This window comes from Myotis yumanensis, unplaced genomic scaffold (assembly GCF_028538775.1).
Source record: "Myotis yumanensis isolate MYYU_CA2020_CCGP unplaced genomic scaffold, mMyoYum1.0.hap1 SCAF_14, whole genome shotgun sequence".
Classification (NCBI taxonomy): Eukaryota; Metazoa; Chordata; class Mammalia; order Chiroptera; family Vespertilionidae; genus Myotis; species Myotis yumanensis.
The window spans coordinates 17678929-17692997 of NW_027223765.1; the positions used below are offsets into that span (position 1 = coordinate 17678929).

Consider the following 14069-nt stretch of genomic DNA (forward strand, 5'->3'; position numbering starts at 1 on the left):
CACTCTTAAGTTCTGGGAAGAAAGGAGTGTCAGAAAGCTTACGAAATAAAGTATGTGTTAAAGAAAATGGGTATAGAGTGGGTTCTTAACTGAAGGGAGGACGTATGGCCCCTCTTAACGGACGAGAGGAAATCGTGACCTCGAAAAAGCACCCATGATTTCTCAAGAGAACTATTACTTAATAAAATCTCCACAATAACAATGAATAACGGCCTGCCAAAGAATATAAATAGAAAAGGATTTAATATATAGCCCATAGTCGTGCGATTATTGGCCAAGGGAGTCTGGTGCTAATAAGATAACTCCCTCAACCCCCAAATCAAATTCCCCACAAAATAATATTCATATTTCTAACTCTTATAAGGAGAGAAGATAATCCTCTATAATTTACAGCTCAATTGGAATTTATTTTTCTATAAGGAAAATAAAGATCTCAAAATGATAAAATAATTTCATTTTGAAGTAGCTTTTAATATGCTGATCTAACTATAGCTCTGAATTTATAATGGGATAGTTTCTATGTTTTATATATAAATATAATGAATCTCTGATAAGAAAAAAAAATGAAAATAACCTGAATTATTCCCCATCATCTGCTTATTTCCATAACTGTAGCCAATCTTGGACAGTCTTAATCTTTTCCCTCCTTGCTTTATTCTATTATGCTCACGAATGTTGCTCAATAGAAAATCGAACTAACAAAAATGAAGAATTCTTAATGCATCATTAGGCCTTTGGAGCACAAAAATAGATGACATCAATTAAAAACAAAGATCCAGAAATATTTTTCTGTGTTCTAATTATTACAACTAAAATAATGGACAGTTTTCAATAAGTTCTTTCATGTATAAATTTAATTACTAGCTCCATGCTATAATATAAAAGACAACAGAGATAAAGTCACAAAATATATTCATTAATAAATACATTTAAGATAATAATTTCTAAAATTTGTATATTTTATGAATTCTCAACCTATTTCTCAACCATTACTATTACTATATGAAACTGCTGTTTATAATTAAGAAATTTTTTGTTAGTAATTTCATTAATATTAAATAACTTTATTAGTTTTTATTTATTTTTATATTAGAGGTACTTTCAAAGCAAGATATTAGGATTAAAATCATGTAATTTATTTGCCTTCTGTTACTCTAATTTTTCTGTTCATCTAAAATATGAGATGAACACAATAATATTCAATTTTGATGTAAAGGGTTATTATATAGTTGCTTTAATTTTTTTCTTTGAAATCTAGCTCTTAGAGAACTTAACCAAAATACTATATGGTAATTCACAGTTACTAAAACTGCAACAACACACTTTCTGGACTATCCTATATTAGTTAAGGACTTCCTGATCCACTACAGCAGTTGGAGAAGGTTACAGTGACACTCGCTCATCTAAACAGTGGTTCTGAGCAATTACCAACACAGGGCCATGTGCTGTGACTGAAGAACAGGGCTGGCACATGCTTTTTTATATATGATCTACATTGGTGTTACCACTGGGGCTGGGGAAGGTAGATTCCTCCTTTTCCAATTGTATTTTGAAATCTTATATAAGTAATACTTTTAGAAATGTGACTGGAGGTGGAAATTTTGGAAAACATCCATGGAATTGTTCAATTGAGTATACAATAACTGAAGTTCCAGAAAGCAAATAGGGAGACATTTGGTTTGTGTGGTTGATTGTTTTTGTCTTTTAGAACATCTCCTGGATGCTGATCTCAAGCTAAAATATATTTTAATGATTATTCATTTCGGATGTCTTCCTGGATTCTCTCCCCAAACTACTGCCCCATTGCTCTCCACCATACTTTCCAAGAAATTGAATCAAGGTGTGTATCACGATGTATGATGGTGTTTATCGTCCTGGCTAGAACAGGAATTCCAACAAGTTGGTTAGGGACTGTGTCATCGGTTTGTGTTTGTATTTCATTTTTGTCCCCTGAACCTAGCATAGCTGAAAGAGGATAGATACTCAATAAACACTTATTAAATGATTCAGTAGTGGCTGTGCTGAGTGTCATCTTCACATTTTTCTTTGCTCTTACTCATGGCAAACCAAAAAAATAGCCCAGTAGGGGAAGTAGCAAGTACTAACAATTTAGATTCCAAATCTATGAAAAGCATTTATATACATTGCCTCAAACAATCATTTCAAGATCATTATGAGTTAGAAAACTTGCTTTTCTATTTTGTCCAAAGGGAATGTAAAGCTCAGAGAATTTAGTTGTATGTCCCATAGTCACGTGGCTTAGCTGGAGTGTGTAAAAGCAGCACTGTATTCAGGTCCTCAGGCACCAAGTCTAAATAAAAGTTTTGCCTTATCTAATAAGGGACAGATAAACATGGTCCTATCTAGGCAGTTACACATTCTGTCATTTTTAAATCCACAGCCTGAGAATTGATAGCAATTGATAAAATGTCGGGTGCCCAGATCTAGAATCGTATAATAGTAACTCAAGTGCTTTAAATGCATCAGTCCGTTTAATCTTCACAATTGCCTCTGAGTTAGGTGTGCATGATTCCGTTTTGCAGGTGAGAAAACGGAATCTTAGAGAAGTGAAGTTATCTTGCCAAGGGTCACACATCTAGTGAGTGGTAGAGCCCTAATTCAAGGTCCTATTAGTTTGACCCACAGAGCTGTGCTCTCAGCCATTATAGCATCAGATGCCCTGCTCCTACTCAGTAAGAGACATTTATAAAATCCCTAAGGACCTCGGATTCAATTTGTACAATAAACTTTTTCAGTCTCTTCCTGTTGTTTTATACATTGTAAAATATTTTTTTAAAAAAGAATAGTCTCCCTATCTCTAAAGACAAATGTAATGTTGTTCCAATCAGAATCCGTGCTTGAATTATCCAAACTATCCCTTCACACTCTTCCTAATTCAGTGGATGATTCATCACACTTTACCCTGATACCTTTCATTTGTGTAAACATGAAGAGTCTAAACCAAGAAAATTATATTCTAGTAGAATCTAGACACTTGTGTGAGGCTCAAGGCTTGGGAAACAGAATTATAGCATTAATTACCTTCCTTATTTGTTTAGTTTTTTATTTTTTACTATGAGTTAAAAAAGTTAAAAGACTACTAAAGGCACTGTTACATCTGGAAGCTAAAGCCCCAAATTTCCTAGTCTTACTATATTTGAGTGCTTTAATATCTTGGTCAATGCCAGTTCCTAAATTGAGTATTTTCTATCATATCGAATACTTTTTTTACTCAAACATACACTTTACTCAGGATGAGTAAAACCATAAGTTGCTATAGCCCACATGTCCAATTTAGTTCCCAAATACATTTGGGTACTCCTATTATTTTCAATGTTGATTTTGTTGGCATAAAAAGAAAACCTGGAGATTTCACACAGATGTCCAGATTCTAGCAAAAATCCAGATTTCTAAATCTCCTTTTCAAGTCAGATATTTGTCATTACTGGACTGAAATTGCTCCCCAGCAAAGCAAGTACCTGGAACTGAAGTAGGGCTCCCTCCGTAAGGTTCTCAATCCACACTAAGATTACCACACATCCAGGCTGCCTTCCTTCTTGACTCCTCCCAACTGAAGGCATTTGAATGTTGCACTCCAGGATTGAAAGTCCCCTTGGTGATTTAAGCTTGCTTTTTAGAAGCCATGTCTTACAAAATCAAATATTTGAGTTTTGTTTTCATACTGTAGGCTTCTTTAATCTGCAGTGGCTCTGTTACAGAATCTACTAGAGCAACACCATTTTCCACTTCACCAAAAGTTTATAGTTTTCCAATCAATCTAGTTGACAGGTCATATAGTCTGTCTCAGTTGACAAGCATATTTCTCAGAGGGAGATTTGACAGGCTCTGTGATAGACAGAATTTTGGCCCCTCTGCTATCACTCCTGTAAATACTCTACCTTACTTGGCAAATGGGACTTTGCAGATCTAATTAAGATTACTAATCAGTTGGCCTTAAAATAGGGAGATTACCCTGAATTATCAGGCTGGGCACAATCTAATCACAGAGGCCCTTAAAAAGCAAAGAACTTCCTCTGGCTGGAGATAGAAGAGATGTGGGAAAGGGAAGTCAGGTATATTTGAAACTTGAGAAGAACTGAACTCACCATTGCTGTTTTTGAAGATGTGTCCATGAGCCAAGAAATGTCTCTAGAAATTGAGAACAACCCTCAGCTGACATCATGAAAGAAATAGGGACCTCAGTTCTACAACCATGTGGAACTGAATCCTACCAACAATTTGGATGAGCTTGAAAGCAAATTATTTTCTAGAATCTCTAGATAAAAGTGCAAACTGGATAAGACCTTGATTTGTATAGCCTTGTGAGTACTCAACCAAGCCTGCCTGGAATTCTCACCCATAGAAACTTATTAGACAGTACATTTGTGGAGGGTTTAAACCACTACATTTGTGTTAACTTGTTAAGGCAGTGATGAAGTACTAATACAGGTGCCATGGTCACTAGTTACCCCAGAGTCTGAATGCTTCATCCACAGCAATCATTGTTTCTTTGCTGGTGAGACTTTGTCATTAATCACTTTTGTTTCTAAGCCAATCATATTGATTTTGAGCTGTTTTCGTCTTCTATCACTGCCATAACAAATTAACACAAAACAGAAAACAAAGAGGCCAAAATTGGTACTGAGAAAATTAAGTAATGTAAAAATTGCATGAAAACTGAAACTCTTCAATTTAAAATTTTCACAATGATCTCTTGTAACTATAACATTGATGTATTCATGTGTGAGGTAAGAAAAAAAAACCTTTCTACACTAAATTTGACTTTATTAAATGATTTATGCCATTGTATCAGTGGAACACATGCTACCGTTTTAAAATTAAGTGCAGAGCACATTCACATAAGCCATCAATTAGCGACCTTCTTTTATCAAACTCTTGTTTTCAAATAATATTTTAATAGGAAGCCTCATTTTACTAATGCAAAAATCTTAAGTAAGACAAGAAATATATCACTCAATACAAGACTGTTTAAACTAGATGCATCTCTGAGATCACTACCATCTTTCAGCAAAGGAGAAATGAGGACTAATGACCACATAATTCAGTGTTTAATACTAGGAGGGTATGGAATCTTCAATGAAACCTATCCTGCTCCCAACTCCATGCTAAAGTTTTTTTATAGGGTCTATTGTTACCTGAAATTATAATTTTGTCTACTTTATTGCAATATATGTCTCCTAATAGGACATCAGCCACATGGGGCCAGTGAGTTTTCACTTCTTGTTCATTGTTAGAAATCTAGCCTTTAGATTTGTGCCTGGTATATAGTAAAGCCGCAATAAATACTTGTTAAGTAAAGACATAAATGATAAAAACTCAAGGCAGCATTCAGTAGTTTGGATATACTCCTTTTATTTTTTAATATGTTTTTTATTGATTTTAGAGAGAAGAAAGGAGAGGGAGAGAAATAGATAGAAACATCAATGATGAGAAGAATCATTGATCAGCTGCCTCCTGAACATCCCCTACTGGGGATGGAGCCTGCAACACAGGCATGTGCCCTGACTGGAACCATACCTATGGCCTCCTGGTTCATGGCTCGATGCTCAACCACTAAGCTATACCAGCTGGGCTGATATATTGCTCTAATTGTATTCATCCACTCACCAAATTGTTCCTATGCCTTGTGTTTCTAAGCTTAAATTCTCCAGTGTCTTCATTAAAACCATGTCTTCCCCATCTTTATTTATTCAGCAAACACTATTGAGCACCTTGAATATTCCCTCATTCACTCAATATTGTTCATTCATTCACTTATTCATTCATTCAATAAACGAGGCGAGTAAGTGGGATTAGAGGAGTAACAGGGGACTAAATCATGTAGAGCCTCATAGGTCACTGTAAGGTCTTAGGCTTTTGTAAGAGTGAGAGGTCAGAAGCCATTGGAGGACTTTGACACAGTGTCATAATCTGATTAACATTTGAATAAGACCAACTTTACTAGTGAATCAGCAATGGGAACAAGGTTATAGTCAGGAAGCTGTTGGAGTGCTCATGTTTTTTTTTTTATTGCACCTGCTCTCATGTAATTCAACTTAGGAATGAATTTTATTAGAACACAGAATTAATTTTAGAAGCCGTGGTAAGACACTCAGTATTCATAATAAACTGTCCTCTCTTTTATATTCAGTCCCTCCCCATGCATAGAATTATAGGGCATTGACACTGCAAAAAAATCAGAGAGCCCATCTGATTGCCTCAGTTTATGGAATAGGGGGCTCAGTTTCGCTCATTCCTTGGTCAAGGCTCATTTTCCTTGCACCATGCTATCTTATTTATCGTCTGTTCAAATGTCTATTCCATTCACTATCACACAAAAGCAATCTATACCATGTTTGTCCAAAAATTTAAAATGTCATTGCCTTGAAAGAGAAAGAAGGGCATTTCCAGGAAGCCACTTAAATCTCTTTCAAAGCCTATGGTGCTAGATCATCCCTCACTGAAAATCCCACTAGTTTTCAGGCTTCCTCATTTCTATATCGGGGGGAGAGAGAGAGAGAGAGAGAGATATTGACTATACTAAATTGGCTTTATCATGCTTTCCTAGGAAGAATCTAACCTTAAGATCTACCCAACTGTCTTCCTATACAACTTAAGCCAACAGGGCCAATGAATGTCATTCTCCCCACCAATCATTTCTTTGAAGTGTGTCCTATTAAAGCAGACAGTATAGGTTCAGTGTATCCTTGTAGTTCACTATAAATATGAATGTATTCATAGTTATATAGAACCTGGGTGATACTGAGAAAGTACCTCTGCTATAGTATAGAGCAGTGATGGCGAACCTTTTGAGCTCGGCGTGTCAGCATTTTGAAAAACCCTAACTTAACTCTGGTGCCGTGTCACATATAGAAATTTTTTTGATATTTGCAACCATAGTAAAACAAAGGCTTATATTTTTTATATTTATTTTATATATTTAAATGCCATTTAACAGGGAAAAATCAACCAAAAAAATGAGTTCGTGTGTCACCTCTGACACGCGTGTCATAGGTTCGCCATCACTGGTATAGAGAGAATAGCAGCTAAGAAAATCTGAGTTGCCACTCCCACACTTTCATAGTTCTGCAACCTTTATTGAAGTAATTTGACCTTGTTTAGTCTGTTTATAGTATAGTATGTCTATAATATGGGCCCATCAGGAGTGGGGAATAAATGAAATAACATGTATCAAGCATTTAGCACAGAGCCTGGCACATAGCAAGCGCTCAATAAATATTATTGTGGTTTAAATCCTTATTCTAGTTATCACCACTGTGAAGATGGGCATGCATCTTCAAAAATGGTACCTGAGTGCAGGAAGCAGGCATGCTACCTTTGTATCATCTGGTGCTAAAGACCACTTATTGGAAAGGGGTAATTCTAGATACAATAGTGTGAATCCACAAAGCAATTTTGCCAATCCCTTTCTTCCACCATATATATATATAGTTGTTGTTGACATACGGAAAACTGAAGCAAGAATTTTCAGGTTCTTAGGGTAAGTTTGAGGTGATGGATGCAAAGAGCACCAGGTACATAAGGCAGGGGCAAAGTGATCGATTTAAATCCTCTATTGGTGATAACACCAAGGGCAGAAGCTCAGATAGATCTTTCTATTTTATTCGGTTTTACTTATATAAGGATGATAAAGAAAGGCAGTAAAAAAAGATGAAGGATGGGAGAAGGGGAGAAAGAAAGGAAAGGGATAAGAAAATGTTAAGAAGTAAAAAGGGAGAATCAAAGAAGAAGAAGGAAAAAACCAAATAGTGGAAGAGAAGGAAGAGGGAGAAATAAAAAGAGAAAGGCTGAGTCTACAGCCCAATGTAATCCCAAGATAAAAGCCAGGATCAGCATCATAAGACTAACACAGAATATAAAGTACATTTACAATTAAATCAATTTTTCTTACATTCCTGAGCCTTTTTTTGTGAATGAAATTTCCTCTATCTTTAAAGAACTGAAGCTTTAATTTTTCATGATCTTTAAATGCCAATGACATCACTGAGAAATTACTTGAGTCTTGTTTTCATGGTTACATGTACGTCACTGCTACCCTGTTGAAGTAAAATCTTATAACTCACAAATGAAGTGAATATAAAGGTAAATGTACTCAAGTATGTCCATTTTGCTAAAAATACCAGCCTCCTAGGAAAAGAGTGGAGGACTGAAATAACAAGCAATTTTAAATTTGACACTGATGATACTTATCACAATTATTTTGCTTTTATTTGCTACTATTTATCAAAATATCTCTACACCAACATTTAATATTCTTGATACTATCTCTTAATTATATTCCAGATAAGCTTATTGATTAAATGTACTCTGTTGGATAAGAGAAAAGAAGTAGACCATTCAACATTATGATTAAACTATTTTTAGTGATATAACTTTATTTGACTTCTTTTTCCTAAAATTAAATGCAGATACAGTATTCGAAATTCGGCAAAAAGTCAACAACCTGAAATTCCATAATCTGTTGTTTTGGTGTGGAAGCCAACCAAGCATATTTCCTCGCCTGTAATTGAATTCCTCTATCCAACCTCTTAGTATTAAATTAGTAGGAAATCTTACAAGGTGGTTGCCCTTTATTGATGTCCAAGTTCGCAAGTCAGTTTAGCTTTAAATAGTGATACTAATAATAACAGGTGAGAGGTGATAATTGGCTTGAACTCTGCTGGGGAGGGGAAAGTTTACAATGGAAATGGACAAAGGCAGATAGATATAAGCAGGGATAATAGTAAAACATACTTATCAGCTGGTATGGTCAAGTCACTGGCCAATCAGAATAGATGCAGATATAAACCACCAACACTGGTAGGCCTACCTGTATTTATCAGGTAAACCACTCATACAGAACACATACATGATGAATAATTATGAAATGTGTTGGTGGTAAAGTTTCTGGGTTTCATGATTGGGTGTATGGTAATGCCATTTCCCAAAATGAGGAAGATTGAATAAAGAATAAATTTAGTGTGTTGGTGGTAGAGGTAATATAGATTTTAATTTCTAACATAAAAACTTGTAGATGCTTATAAAATATTCAAATGAAGAAGTAGACAATTGAATAAATGTTTCTGGAGCTCAGAGGCCAGGTATGAACGAAAGACATAAATTGAATCAGCATATAGAGAAGATTAAAAATCATGAGAATGAAAATTTACTTAAAGAGAGGGGTATGGAGAGGAGATATAAGAAGAGGACACAGGCCCTAACTGGTTTGGTTCAGTGGAAGAGCATCGGCCTGCGGACTCAAGGGTCCCAGGTTCGATTCTGGTCAAGGGCATATACTTGGTTGCAGGCACATACCCAGTAGGGAATGTGCAGGAGGCAGCTGATTGATGTTTCTCTCTCATCGATGTTTCTAACTCTCTATCCCTCTCCCTTCCTCTCTGTAAAAAAAAAATCAATAAAATATATTTTAAAAAAGAGAAGAGGACGCGGGATGAAACCCCAAGGTTAGAAAGATCCAACCTTTAGTTAGAGATGGAGCAATGAAGGAGGAGCCAAGTAAGAAATAATAAAGCACAGTGAGGAAACTGGGGATGTGTATTGTCACAGAAGCCACCAAAGTTACTATGCCAAAAAGATCACTTATAAAGAAGAGGAACCAGTGAACTATTCCACATGCTCCCAGAAGCTGAGTGAGAATGCAGTTCACTTGATCTTATCAAGTAATAGTTATGGCTGAAGCTTTTTCCTTAAGTGGTGAAGCCAGAAGCCACGTTGGAATAAGATGGATAGAAAAGAAGAGAGGATGAGGAGATAACATATTTAGAGACAAGACTCAACAAATTTGACAATGACATGGAGCAGAGAAATGAAGTAAAGGATGCTGAAAAGTGTGGGATCCAGAGTTTGTTTTGAATGTGGGAGATATTAAAATGTGTTCACATGTAATCTTCACAAATCTATGATCCAGGGATGTTGCTTTCCCCCATTGATCAGATGAGAAAACTGAGGCTCAGAGAGGTTAAAAAATGTGACCCAGGTCTCCCAGCTAGGAAGAGGAAGAGGTAAAATTCGAACCCAGGTTATCTCCTTCCGAAGCCCTAAGAAGCACTGCCACTTATTACATTTTATCACCTTTATTTATCCACATAAATCTCCCTCACTTTTTAAATACAAGAACTGAGCCTAACTCATCCTTGAATCCCCAGCACCTAGTGCAATATCTGGTAATTAATAATGGGCACTTAATAAGCATGTTTCAGAAATAAATAAATCAACCAAAAGTCAGATTCTGGCCTTTAAAACAAAGAAAAAATACAGAACTTCTCTATAGAACAATGGTATTAAGAACATTAGAAATACAGAAAAATTCGACAGCCTTTAAAATATTTGGAATACTGTGAAAACATAGAGAAGTAGTGACTTTCATTAAGGCTGAATATAATACTTAAACCTGTATTTAAAATGTAATTTCTTCACACCATTGCATTTCCCAAGTTTGTAACCAGCCAAGTAGTCAGAAAGAACTTGCTCTAACCTTACATAATCACCAGTCTCTACAATAATAAGCAACTCACTTGTCACTTATTTTTCCCCCTGCACTTAAAATACATACAAGGTCCTTAATCCCACATGGAATCCATTCTCAGGTAATACTCATTCCACTGTGCTGTTCCACATAAGGCCAGCGTATTTGTAAGGAATGGAAAAGGTGCATTCAATCATTGTGATATTTTGTGTGGCTGGCAAGATAAATGGATTTTTAAAGCATTCATGTGATTGACTGATGCCTCTCAACCACTACACATTCTACTCAGCTGTTTTGCTGGCATATTACTTCATATCTTTTAATACAGATATTATTCATCCTGTTAATCATATGAGTAAAGCAGTTTTAGAAAAGTTCCTGAGGTGAAAATCACACACAATATTTTTAAAATCTGTGATCGGACATTTGTCTTAAAATGTTAATAACTTTAAGTATCTGCTGAAAGAATTTTGTTTTGAGCTTCCTCCAATAAACATCTTCCTTCTCGGTTTTAGCAAATTTACACTTTGAATGTTTGACTAGAAAAAAAAAGTTTTTCAGATTAACAAAACAGAGTACATTGGATTGGTCTGGTTTAGTTTGGTTAAGATTAGGTAGAGAAAAGAAATTTAGGGTCTGCCCATTGACTATTTACCTGTGTATATTGTTAAAAACTACTTGAACCAAGTTAAATAAAATAAGGATGCCTAGGTAGGCTGAATTTGTGTTCTGATTATTTCCAGACGTCTTCTACTGCTACAAAGTTTTAAAAAAATCTTTTTCGTGCTTAATGTAAGGCTTACCTGCCTACCAATTTCCTCCTAGTATATCTATAAGCATCAAGTATTTTTTTCCTAAAGGGGATATACTATACAATTTAGCTATTCATTTATGCAAATGATAGTAAACAGAATTATAAAGACAGATAATAAACAGCAAATGAGGTTATTTTGTTTCACGCTTTATGTTGTCAGAGTTCTGAGCATGGTTTAGTGTTTTCTATTCATGACTTTATATTACCAAATTACTCCCTGATGGTGTCTCAGATGTGCTTTTGTCTGCAAATGAGAAGGAATAAAATACCAGGACATTAACGTTAAATTACAATCGTTAATGGCGTAAATACGAAAATAATTACTGCATCATACCATCAATTGTTATGTGTTCATTACTGAAGTTCTTGTAAAGCCTTCATTTTCTTGTTACAATTATTTTTTCCCTTTATTTTTGTCTGGCTATTTTATAGCCTTGACAGTACTTTAGCAACATTCAGCAGTTACACAAGCCATTTAATCCTGCTCAAAGCTTCATTTAAACTTCATTTTAGCTGCATTTTATTTGTGTATATATGCCTTTTACTTCTTTCTGACAGTCAAAAGGTACTTCCGGAGTAGGTGCTGGAAAGATGTGTCAAGGGAGATCAGCTAAAACCGGCAATAAACTTCAGTGAAGGTTTCAGACCTACTTTAACATCGCTCGCTGCAATACCTTTTTATCCCTCCAACTTAACTGCGCCCCTTCCTCTAAAATTTTAGCTTCAGAGTCCCCCCCCCCCCTCCAAATAGCATCTCTTGAAAATTCACTTATAATTTCTCAGGCAAGATGCTTTAAAATCTCTGCTCTCTTCTTCCTCCGGTCTGGTTACTACTCATACACCGGCTTCACCTGTCTTTCTCCTGCTCCTAATCTTCCCTCTTTCCCAGTGTTTTCTCCCTAGCTGGCAGAAAAGGGATCCCCTCCAGACACACACACACACACACACACACACCAGGCGCCTGGCCTTCGGAGGTCGACCAAGTACACCCTTTTGTCTGCTCCACTCTGAGGCCATCACTTTGCTCCTTGCCTGCCAGCCTCAGGCAGGCAGTGGCAGGAAAACTCACCCCACTGTCTCCAACTGGGAGGGGGCAGGGTGGGAGGTCAGTGGGCCATCCAGCATCCCTAGCTGCTGTATACACACACACACACACACACACACACACACACACACACACACACTCATACACACAGAAGTCTTCTGTCACCTGTTCACTTTCAAAGCCAGCTCCAGTGCTGGCTAAAACTTATCTCTCCTCCACCCCGACTCCCCACCTCCGGGAGTTCGGTCCACGAGGCATCCCATGCATAGCTTTTCCAAAATATCTGGACGGGGGGAGTGCGCACGGGATACTGCAATTACATGCTATGTCCTTAGTACCTCTCCCTTCCTTTCTCTTTTCACCCATCTTCTCTGCAATCACACACACAGCCTTTGCATGCCAACACGCGCGCACAAGGAGCACCCCCTCTCTGCTGACAGCCCAGGCTCGGAGCCTCAGCCTCCAAGGTTCTGTCCCTGTCCCTGTCCCAATGCCGGGCGCCAAGCCCTTAGCACTGACTCCAACTACTGCCCTGTGCAGCTCAGCGCTGCCGGCTCCCTAACCCCAGCCCAGGCTCCAAACTTTTTCTCATCATTTCTCCGGCCCCAAATCACGCGCATCCCGGAGGCTTGACACCCCAGTCCGGATCCCAGACCACACATGGGAATGGGGCGAGGACCGCTGTCCCCGTGGGCGCCAGGGCTCCAAGTGCCCAGCCCTTGTACACAGGACCGCCCCGGACCTGGCAAGGATGCGAAGGGAGCTTGGGCGGATCCGGCTGGCAGGTGCAACTTGGCAGCGCCTCCGGAGTTCACGCCCTCGGGGACCGCGGGTTTGGCCTGATGAGAACAAAGCTGGAGTCCGGGGAGACTGTCAGACTGGAGGCGCTAAGACAATAGCAATAAAGGGAACTTGCAGGAGGACCGCTGCGCAAAGTTGTCTCGGAGTCCGATTGTCCTGGGATGGCAGCAGGCTCCTGCTGCAGACCCCAAACCCCCCTGACCCCGGGCCCCGCCGCGATACACGCAAAAACCGTGGCTCAGCTGCCCTTCCCTGGATGCTATGCAAATACCCCGGGCGCCCACACACAGCTTAGGGCCCCAGGGACACTCCGGGACTTGGACAGCAGCTGCCGGGCGGGAAGACCCGCCGGCGCGCTCTCCTGCCTTTACCTTTCCGCGGGCTGCCTGGGAGTCCGCGGCGCGCCGCCCGCTGGCTGTGCCCTCAGCCCCTGCCTCCGTCGCCAGGAGCAGACAGCGGGAGCCGGCTCTCTGAGCCCCGCCCCCAGACGCCAGGCCCCGCCCCCGGGCGCCAGGCCCCGCCCCTCCACGCCGGCCTACAACCGCAGGGAGCCAAGCTGGCCCAGTGGGGTTTTCGCGCGCGCTCGTGCAGTGGCGATGAGGCAGCTGCAGCTGCTCCCGCTGCAACCACCGCTGTCTTCGCCACGGCTGCGGAAGCATCCCACAGACCAAAATGCCCCGAATTGTCACGGGGTTCTCCGCACAACAGAGGATGAGAAATGCTCTCTGGAACAGGGCAAGTATGGTCCATGCACCTGCAGCATCAGCGTGCCCAGAGCTTGCATTGCCCTTAATGCAAATTTCTGAGCGCCACCCCAGACCAACTGAATCAGAATCTATGGAGGTGAAGCCTAGCACTGAGTATTTTAACAAGTTCCTCGGGTGATTTCAAGTACATTGAAGCTGGAGAAGCACTGCTCTTTT

At 39.0% G+C, this 14069-nt stretch overlaps 1 protein-coding gene across 2 annotated transcripts in view; it reads right to left on the reverse strand.

Annotated features, from left to right (window-relative positions):
• RARB (retinoic acid receptor beta) overlaps window positions 1–14069 on the reverse strand; it is an 851244-nt gene that overhangs the window by 636709 nt on the left and 200466 nt on the right. Inside the window, exon 1 of one of the 2 annotated variants that reach the window (XM_070433308.1) lies at window positions 13518–13580. The exons of the other annotated variant lie outside the window; for it this stretch is intronic. The gene's annotated coding sequence lies outside the window, so the exon portion shown is untranslated. Of the gene's footprint in view, window positions 1–13517; window positions 13581–14069 lie in introns of those variants that run through there. 2 annotated transcript variants of the gene reach the window in all.